General features: G+C 50.4%; 1 long non-coding RNA gene across 1 annotated transcript; it reads left to right on the forward strand.

Annotated features, from left to right (window-relative positions):
• The first annotated feature begins 532 nt into the window (after positions 1-532).
• On the forward strand, positions 533-5,556 carry LOC144732104 (uncharacterized). Its single transcript, XR_013588148.1, has 4 exons — positions 533-683; positions 1,245-1,598; positions 3,746-3,830; positions 5,263-5,556. It is a non-coding gene; the product is annotated as an uncharacterized LOC144732104 (long non-coding RNA).
• Positions 5,557-9,914: the final 4,358 nt, after the last annotated feature.

Consider the following 9,914-nt stretch of genomic DNA (forward strand, 5'->3'; position numbering starts at 1 on the left):
CAGGCATTGCGTCGTCTAACGTTGTACGGTCTGCTCTGGATGACCACAGTCGCACACGACTACTGGAGAGTTTAAAAACGTTCCATTCGTGCATCGGGTATCCGCATCTGCCATGCTTTGTGCGGATGCGATAAATACGCGCCGATGTATTCATCAAATTCTGACCGATCGGGACGGCCAAATTCACACCTTTCAACCGTTTGAGTCGAAAACAAATCGGCCGCACACTCAGTTATCTCGAGCAGGCGGCGTTTGCGAGCCATTGCCCGCGGCGATGTCCAACATTTGTGCATTGCTCGACGGAGATTCTGGACGCGACTCAACGAGCAATCCACTTTACGTCGACCGAAAACAAACATTGCCTGAACAGTTTTATCCGGAGGTAGTCAACGCGAGGTGTTGTCCCGTTTTGATTCCGCCGAAGGCAACGGATGCATCTGACCTTTGATTTGCCGTTAGCATTCGCGTTTATGACGAGAGCAAACATAAAATAAAATAAAAAGCCACAGCGCATCCAAAGGTCACTGCCGAGGTGCGACCGCTCCCTGTCAAGCGCCAGACCCCGAGTCCCTGCTCCGAACGGGCGGCAAAGCGAGTCGCCTGCAACCCCAAGGCAACGATGCGACTCAACTCGCCGAACGGGCGACTGCTGCTGTGGGTCACGTGTGTGTGCCTCGCCGTGGGTGAGTGCCGTTCCATTTACACCCATGCAGTCGCGCGGAACCCGATTCCTTACCGAGGGCCGAACAGGATTTTGAAATTACGGCAACGAGCGGTGTTCCCGCCACAACGCGGTACTTTCCATTCGGGAATAGTTTTAGAACGACGCAAAAAAACGCGCGCCCGTTATAATGCTTAATGCACTCAGGATTCCTTGAAAAAGGATTATGTTTGGTGTTGTAACACCTTGACACAAATGTTTTATTGCCAGAAAGTGTAAACCCTATTGTAATATTTTGATACTGGCAAGAGAGGTTCCACAATTTACATCTACTTGGACGGTGCCTTGGGCTGGTGTCTCAAGGCGCCTTGCAAGATTAAGAATGAGCAAAGACCAAGGGAGAAGGAGACGCTAAGAGGGATAAACCGACGTAAGAAAGTGCGTCACCCTGAAACTGGGATGTTTATCGATTGATGACGATGCTTTTATACGTAAAGACTTATCACCGTTATCTGTAGTATCATTTTTGGTAAACTCGTGTAAAGCTAGCAACTGAATATGTCTGCATCTTTCTCTTTTCCAGTATCGCAAACGACGAGCACCAGCACATCGACATCTGCACCAACCACGGAAGCCACAACCAATACCTTTGTTACAAGCTCACAGATCACCACACCCACACCACGTTCACCTGGCAGCTCCACCAACAACCCCACATCAAGCATCACCACCACCACCACCACTTTGACCACCACAGTGGTTAAGCCCACATCCGCTAGCTCTCCCCCTACCACCACCACCACCACTACGGGCACAACCAAAACCACCACTGGCCCATCTAAGACCACCACTGGCACAACCTCTACGAGCAGCACCGTGACCTCGACGACGCAGAACTCCAGCCAGGAGAACAACATGCCCGTGCCACTCAACGGAGGTAACGTCTCGACCGCGGACTCGAGTGTGGCGTAGAGCTGGGGAGGCAGATTCATACACAACGTGATTATTCACTCTCTCATGTCACTACGTCATATCACACATACACACACACACACGTGCATAGATCACCTTCATACGCACGTGCCATCACCGCACACACCCCCTGGGACATGGTCACTGGGAGATGTGAACTACCTCGCATGGTATACAGAAGTTCGTGGGTTAGATTCCAACCCTGACGCCTGCTGTGTAATTGGAGTTTGCATGCCTACCTCGATCTCTCTCATCATTATCATCACGGTGGCTTGGAGATGTTAACTACCTCGCTTAATATACACGAGGTCGTGGGTTTGATCCCGATCCTAGCGCCTGCTGTATATTTGGAGTTTGCATGTATCTCTCTGACTCTCTCTCTCTCATCATCATGATGATGGCTAGGAGATGTTAACTACGTCGCCTGGTATACAGGAGGTCGTGGGTTCGATCCCGACCCTGACGACTGTTGTATATTTGGAGTGTGCCTGTCTCTCTCTCTTTATCTCCCCCCGTGGTCACGTGGATTTTTCTCCGGGTCCTCTGATTTTCCCCCCTCCACATTTATAATGAACGTCCGTTCAGAGTATTCGGCGACTGATATACATTTCAACACGAAACGCCACTTTGCTGAGCGATCATTTGTGGCGAGGTCGCTTCCGAAAATGAGCTACGTAGCTCAATGGGCTTTACCTGCTAAAATAAACCTAAAAATAGGAGTGTGGGGTAGTGTTTATTAGTGAGTCAGTTGACTAGTTGATTGTGGTTATGGGTGGTGTTTAGAATCGGTGATGGGTTGTCGAGCTTATTAGAGATTAAGGATAGTGGCTTGATTTACAGCGAATGTTTAGTGAGAGGACTAATGGCTGGGTGGCTAGTTGGTCAGGGTAGGGTCAGTGAGATGACTAGGACTAGTGGCTGGTTAGGAAGAGGACCATCATTTGATTATAATGATCTAAAGGGGGCGTGTATACGTGTGTGGGGAGCAGTAACACAGCGGTGAGTTAGCTGTGCTCTGAACCTGGCAACCCGAGTTCGATTCCTACCCACGGCAAACACCAGCAAGTGACGATTATCCGAACCGATCCTGGGCCTCCCCCTAGGTTAACAAAACCTCAAATGAGTACCTGGTGCGGTGTGTACAGCATTAGTAAACATCGCCACTCAGGAGAGAAAGGGACCGTCCATAAATGACGTCAAGCACCTGGGGGGGGGGGGGGGGCGGTGGGGTCAGACATGTGTGACGAAGGGGGGGGGGAGGGGTCAAAAATCGTCTAAAATCGCGTGACGTCATTTATGGACGGCCCCAAAGGTGGTCGGGCGTGGTGTTGGCCACCCACACCCCTCGTTTACCGTGCCGGCCCTTCGCGGGTGCGACTCACTCAAGTTCAAGTTCATTTATTAGGTACAGCCCTGTGAGCCATTCGGCTCTTGAATCGGGTGCAACCGCAACAAACAAAAAACAAAAACATGAACAAGAAAACATCTTAAAGTGACTATGTGACTGAGTGCAAACAGAAAATCCAAGAAAAACAGCAAAATATTGCAGAAAAACACCGTACACCAACGCTGTGTGCAAAAATCCCAGTGGGATGCAAGTCAAACAACAACAACCACAAGACAACTTAGATTAAGGCCATCAGTCTAACTCCGTACTACAACAAACAAACATGGCCAAACCAAAAAACTTTTCGAAATCACCAAAATAAAGCCATGAAAGCAATGAAACAGTGATCATAGGAACTGACGGAATTTTCACAATAAATGACATAAACAAGTTGCCCCAAAAGTCTGTTAAGCAGAGGTCGCAAACGGGTTTTGATTCCTTACCCGTACCCGTACCCGGCCGCACCAGGGTCGCAAACGGGTACCCGTGACCGGCCGGGTACGGGTACCCGCTACCCGTACCCTACCCGAAATGAGTGACAAACGGTTACTCACCGGTGACTCACGGCCTACCCGTACCCGTACCCGGCCGCACCAGGGTCGCCGGGTATCGGGTAGGGTACGGGTATCGGGTACCCGGCTGCGACCTCTGCTGTTAAGCCTCCACGGGGGATCTTCGTCTTTGCGTGGTGACGCACGCGCACTCGTGTTTCCCTCCTCCTCCAGGTCAGGTGGCCTCCATCGTGACCGTGTGTCTCCTGGTGGTGGCGCTCCTCGTCACCCTGGGGCTCATGTACCACGAACACTGCCGGTGAGAGCCCATAGGACACCCCACAGGAAAACTCTCTAGGAAACTCCTACAGAATGCACTATAGGAGACCCCATAGGAAAACTCTCTAGGAAACTCCTACAGAAAGCACTATAGGAGACCCCATAGGAAACTCTCTAGGAAACTCCTACAGAATGCATTATAGGAGACCCCATAGGATAACTCTCTAGGAAACTCCTACAGAAAGCACTATAGGAGACCCCATAGGAAACTCTCTAGGAAACTCCTACAGAAAGCACTATAGGACACCCCACAGGAAAACTCTCTAGGAAACTCCTACAGAAAGCATTATAGGACACCCCATAGGAAAACTCTCTAGGAAACTCCTACAGAAAGCACTATAGGAGACCCCGTAGGAACACTCTCTAGGAAACTCTATTATATTTATCAGAGTAAACCCTACAGAAAGCACGATAGTAGACCCTATACGAACACTCCCGAGGAAACCCCATTATGGAAACACCTTTGTGGAAAATCCCAATAGATAACCTTCACAAAACCCTATGAGAACCTACAAGAGACCCTACAGAAAACAAGCCCATGAAGGAGAGACAGACCCACACACAAACCTGCCTACAGGAACTCAAATTCGAGACGACCACGGACCGCGCCCGCCCCCTAGCGCTTTCGTGAGTGCCTTGCTTCTGTAAACACGATGCGAATTCCAAATGTATCAATGATGCGATTCGATCCTTGCGTGTCTGTGTGCGTGGGCTTGTGCGTGGGTCTGTCTGTATGTCCGGGTTTGTGTGTGGGTCTGTCTGTGTGTGCGGTGTTTGTGTGTGGGTCTGTCTGCGTGTGCGGTGTTTGTGTGTGGGTCTGTCTGTGTGTGCGGTGTTTGTGTGTGGGTCTGTCTGTGTGTGCGGGTTTGTGTGTGGGTCTGTCTGCTTGTTCGCGTGCGTGTTTCTGGGTCTGTCTGTGTGTTTGTGGGTCTGTTTGTGTGTTCACGTGTGTGTTGGCACGTCTGTTTGTGTGCGCGCGTGTGTTTCTGGGTCTGTCTGTGTATTTGTGGGTATGTTTGTGTGTTCACGTGTGTTGGCGGGTCTGTCTGTGTGTTTGTGGGTATGTTTGTGTGTTCACGTGTGTTGGCGGGTCTGTCTGTGTGTTTGTGGGTATGTTTGTGTGTTCACGTGTGTGTTCGTGGGTCTGTCTGTGTGTTTGTGGGTATGTTTGTGTGTTCACGTGTGTGTTGGCGGGTCTGTCTGTGTGTTTGTGGGTATGTTTGTGTGTTCACGTGTGTTGGCGGGTCTGTCTGTGTGTTTGTGGGTATGTTTGTGTGTTCACGTGTGTGTTTGTGGATCTGTCTGTGTGTCTGTGGGTCTGTTTGTGTGCGCATGTGTGTTTGTGGGTATGTTTGTGTGTTCACGTGTGTGTTTGTGCATCTGCCTGTGTGTGTGCGCGCGCGTGCGTTTAGACGAAGGGTATACGCCCAGCCAAACCAGGCGTTTGACAGCTCTGTCCTGGACATCGGAAGCTATGAAAATCCGCTGTACGAGAACGACTTAAGATGAAGCCTCCTCCGACACCCCGCGCTCGTCCACTCATCAGGGGGTCCAACTCATCACGCGTCACGGTTTGGGGTCATCAGCCCCTGTAGCAGAAGCTATGGTCCCAGGCTGTAACGCATTTCCCGGCTGTACAAGTTGCTGCTATGTTGCCCGAATAAGCGACATTTATTTGGAGATAACAAAAAAGATATCTTATTGGACCCGTGTGCGATGTGTCTTCTGGTTGTGTCGCGTTTTTTTTAACGATGTCCGACGTTTTGCTCCGTGTGCTGGGAAGCTTCTTCACGGCCAGTTCTTCTTCATCGTCCGCTTCTTCTCTCGGGCACGTGCAGCGAAACGTCGGACGTCGAGCAACATCAACGGGCGACGGCGAGCTGCAGTTGCACTTGCACTGATAAAATCAAACGAGGCGCTCGCTACACCTCCTCATCAACCGACACAGGAATCCCATTGAGCTGGCTGTGTGTGGTGGGGGGGAGCACGTGGCAGTGAATCAGCACCCACGAGAGGCTTGGGTTTGAATCGGCGAAGAGGACAAATCGCGTTCTCTCAGTTGGGAGAGCGAGTGTCGTGGTCTCGGCCCGCGGGGGGTTGCCAATGACTGCACGTCAGACGGCGATTCGTGTTCTTTAATCGCTGCGTTGTCGATGAGAAGCAGGAATTGGTTTGATTGCCTCGCAATGAGCACATCGGTGGCAGGGCACGCGTGTGGTTTAGCGCCGCCTGGGTGTGTGGATGAGAAGCGAAATGGAGCTCAGAATTAGTTCCGTGATGTCGTCGTCCGCAGGTCATTCGCAACAGAAGATTCGTGACATTGCCACGAGTACAACGCAGTCGGTGGGCAGGTCACGTTTGATGGGGTACTTCGACCTCTGCCAAGATGTGTGGCCTCGTGTGGAAGAGTAGGCCAAATTCCTTCTCGAGCCGAAGCCCTTCAGCCAGCAGTGGGGTGAACAAGCAATTGCAGGGCTGCGCATTTAGCCGTTGTTTGTTAAATGTCAACATCATCACCACCAACAACAACCACCACCATCAACTACCACCACCACCCACTAACCACCGCGAACCACCACCACCACCACAACCATCAACCACCACCATCAACCACCACCATCAATTACCACCAACCACGACCATCAACCACCAACCACCACCACCAACCACCACCATCAACCACCATCAACCACAACCATCAACCACCACCATCAACAACCACCATCAACTACCACCAACCACAACCATCAACCACAACCACCACCAAGCACCACCGCATGGGACAGATTGCCAATGCGGTGGCGTGGTGTGATTGTATCCGTGTCGTCAACATGCGAACTTTGGATCCCGGTGTGGCCCCGGGGACAATTCAATAGAGAGTGTTAGTGTGTGCTTCTGTTGGGGGGGGGGGAGAGAAAGCCACAAACATTACAGAACAAAAAAAACGTGCGCGGGTAACGGATGGGTGAGCGTGGTTTAAGGAGATCAGAAGGTTCAACCTCAACAGCGTCTCGCGTCAATGGGACACGAATTGCAACGACTGACCAACCTCCCTCCCTGTGGCACGGCACGGTGGTGGGTCCATGTAACGCGGGTGAATTGTACGAGTCGCTGTTGCTGTTGTTGTAAATGAGTTCAGGACGGCTTTGTTTGGCTGTCGTTTATGTGTGCAATGTTTGGAAGCATGTGACAAGGTCGTCATCATCGTCGTCATCGATAAGCCATCGATCGTCCATCGATTCCAGTGATTCATCAATACCGATTATTTGTCGTAACCAATGCATCGGTTCAAATCGATTTATCGTGCTCACGGTACAATCTGCGCATTGTTGTGTGCGCGAGGGGGGTCGATTATTGAACATTTACGCGACTTGTAATGACCCCGGGCGATGATTGACAGATATCTCAGAACAGCAGCAGCTACCTATACAAAATAACGATTCCGGGAAATCCGGGACAGGTGGCAACCCTGCACCAAAGTATATCTGTGACTTAAATAAAACACATTATCTAAGGATGTGTAACCACGGAATCACAATGTTGAGATTTTTTTTTGGATAGTTGTTTTTATTACAACGCAAGTGACATTCAGGCGTGGTGAAAGACGACTTGCGTGATGGCCACACAAACAGATACACCGGCGTTCTGAAATGTACGGGTGTCCTCGCATTGCTTGGTGCCTCTGATGATGATGATGTTCCAATTAACTTGTGATCGAATCCTTCCGGTGAACCCAGCCATCGTGGGTCAGGAGTCCAAGGAGTAAGCATGGGATTGGCCATCGCGGCGTATAAATTGAGGCTTGCGAAACTGTTAAGTGATCGTGGAGACGATTGGGACGATGGGATTCGAGGACTTGCTGATGAGCCAGATCCCGAATCATTCCTACAAACTGCATTTGGGAAGTGTTCCATCGCATCTGCCTACAAAGTTCTCGAGAGCAATTCGAGTCACATACTCTGCGCAAAATATGTGTTCTTTAGACTTGAACAGCATCTTTGAGTGAAATACATTGATTTTGTGAAGGCGATTGTGTCCAGGCTGCTCGCGGCAAAGTGACACGATGCAATTGAACTGTCGAAAATTGAACGCGAGGTGGATTTTAAACTAATAATAATCATATTAATATTTTGTTGATCCTGAATGTAATTATTGTGGTCATGTAAATAAAATGTCTTCGGACCAAATATATATATATTCCTATATGTAAGCATGCTCAATATTTATAAATATTAATCTGGAAATATATGCTGCTGATGTCTCCGAAATACATTTGATGACATCAGACAAGGAAAACGTTTGTCAACTTTAAAGCGCCCAGACTCACACATTTCTGTAACTAAATATCGCGGATTGCAGCAGTGACGTGGGTGGCCATCTGACCGCACTATGAACCCGGCTCGATCCGAGTTCAACTCCTAGGCCGTGGGCAACATCAGTGGCGAGCGATACCAGGAATGGTTTGCGGCTCACCCCTGCTCCCTTTCACCTTCTCCCGAATTGACCAGCACGGTGAAGTATCCACAATAGAGGTTTTTGGGTTAGTTAAAATTATGAAGTATGCTCTAACAACACACCCATGACGGATGCGGAGTGGGAAGGCCTTTATCCAGCATGGAAAATCATTCTACTACTGTAAATACATATATATGTATTAGTTAGACGAGGTGTACTGTATAAATGTAAAAAAAGTAAATGCACGCCGGTGATCTAATTCTAAAGAACTAAGCGAACTTGGACAATTGGTGTTCTCAACGGACTCGGGCTGACGATCAGTGAGGATTCAAATCATGCCTGGAGGTGACTTTCCTCACTGAGAGCCAAAGAGACAACGTTTCAATTCGCTGGACTTTGATTTTGCTTTTCGTCAAATTGGTGACCCCCCTCGGGTCGCTCTTGCGCATGAAACCCAGCGTGGATCTTTCGGGGTCTCACCCTGCTTCAACTAAAACTACGTTCATAAAAGAAATTTTAACCAGGCAAGGCAATACAGCTCTGTTTTTCAGAAGCGACCTGGCAATCACCAATGACAGCTCAACGGAGTGGCTTATCGTCACGTGGAAATGTATAGCAGCAATATTATCTCTCTAAACGCGCGATGTTGATTCTAAATGTGGTAGAGAAAAATCGGTAGGGCCCGGAGAAAAATCCACGTGGCCAAGGGGAGAGCATGCGAACTCTAAATATACAGCAGGCGTCAGCGTCAGATCGAACCCACGGACCTCCTGTATACCGGGCGAGGTAGTTAACATCTCGCCACGTCTCGAGCGGGCTATCAGAGCGTGCGTCTTTGCCTCCACCGGGGAAGAGTGTGTGCCAATGGTTCGCTGCCGATATCCGGAGTGTGCGTTGGTGAGCGGCTGTGCCTACACCGAGCTCGCCACCGGCACTTGCTCCCCTCCCCCCACCAAAAAAATTCTCTGTTGAGGCTATCCGGGGGATCTTTGTCTTTGTCTACATCCCAGCTTCGAACGCAACGGCGGTTGAATAGATTACACAGAGGCCGAGCAGATCTCCCTCGAGTTGGCGAAGGCCGGTTTGCGTCTTGACACCTCCACAAATCTCGCGGCGCCCCAGTTTAGAAGTCGACTGACCAAAGCAAGTCCCCAGCTGCCCTGCTCTCTGCCGGGGTTCCTGCTGGTGCATGAAGATTGATTTAAAACCAGGGGTCGACTCTTCGGGGAGACTACACGCCGATGGTTCATCCCGGGAGGAGGGGGGGGGGGCGGTCGATAAAGCCACGAACACCACCGTTTGCGTGGGGAAGTCAACAGTGAGTGGATGTAATGAGCTCTCAGTCATAGGCACGGGGAATTTACAACCAGTGGCTCAGGGCCGCCGATGAAGATGGGCCTCACTGAACGTTCGAAGTTGCAGTTGAAGGCGCAGCCCCTGCAAATGCCCGCTCACGCCACTGCCGGCAGAAGGACCTCCACCACAGGGAGCTCTACACAGCTCCTCCCGAGGCTGCTTTGGCCTACTCTTCCATGCCGTCCAAAGGCGGCTTGGAAAAATGTGGGAGTACCCACACTTTACCCCACCGCACGCGACCTGCCGATCGACC

Source organism: Lampetra planeri, chromosome 41 (genome assembly GCF_965212315.1).
Source record: "Lampetra planeri chromosome 41, kcLamPlan1.2.h2, whole genome shotgun sequence".
NCBI lineage: Eukaryota > Metazoa > Chordata > Hyperoartia > Petromyzontiformes > Petromyzontidae > Lampetra > Lampetra planeri.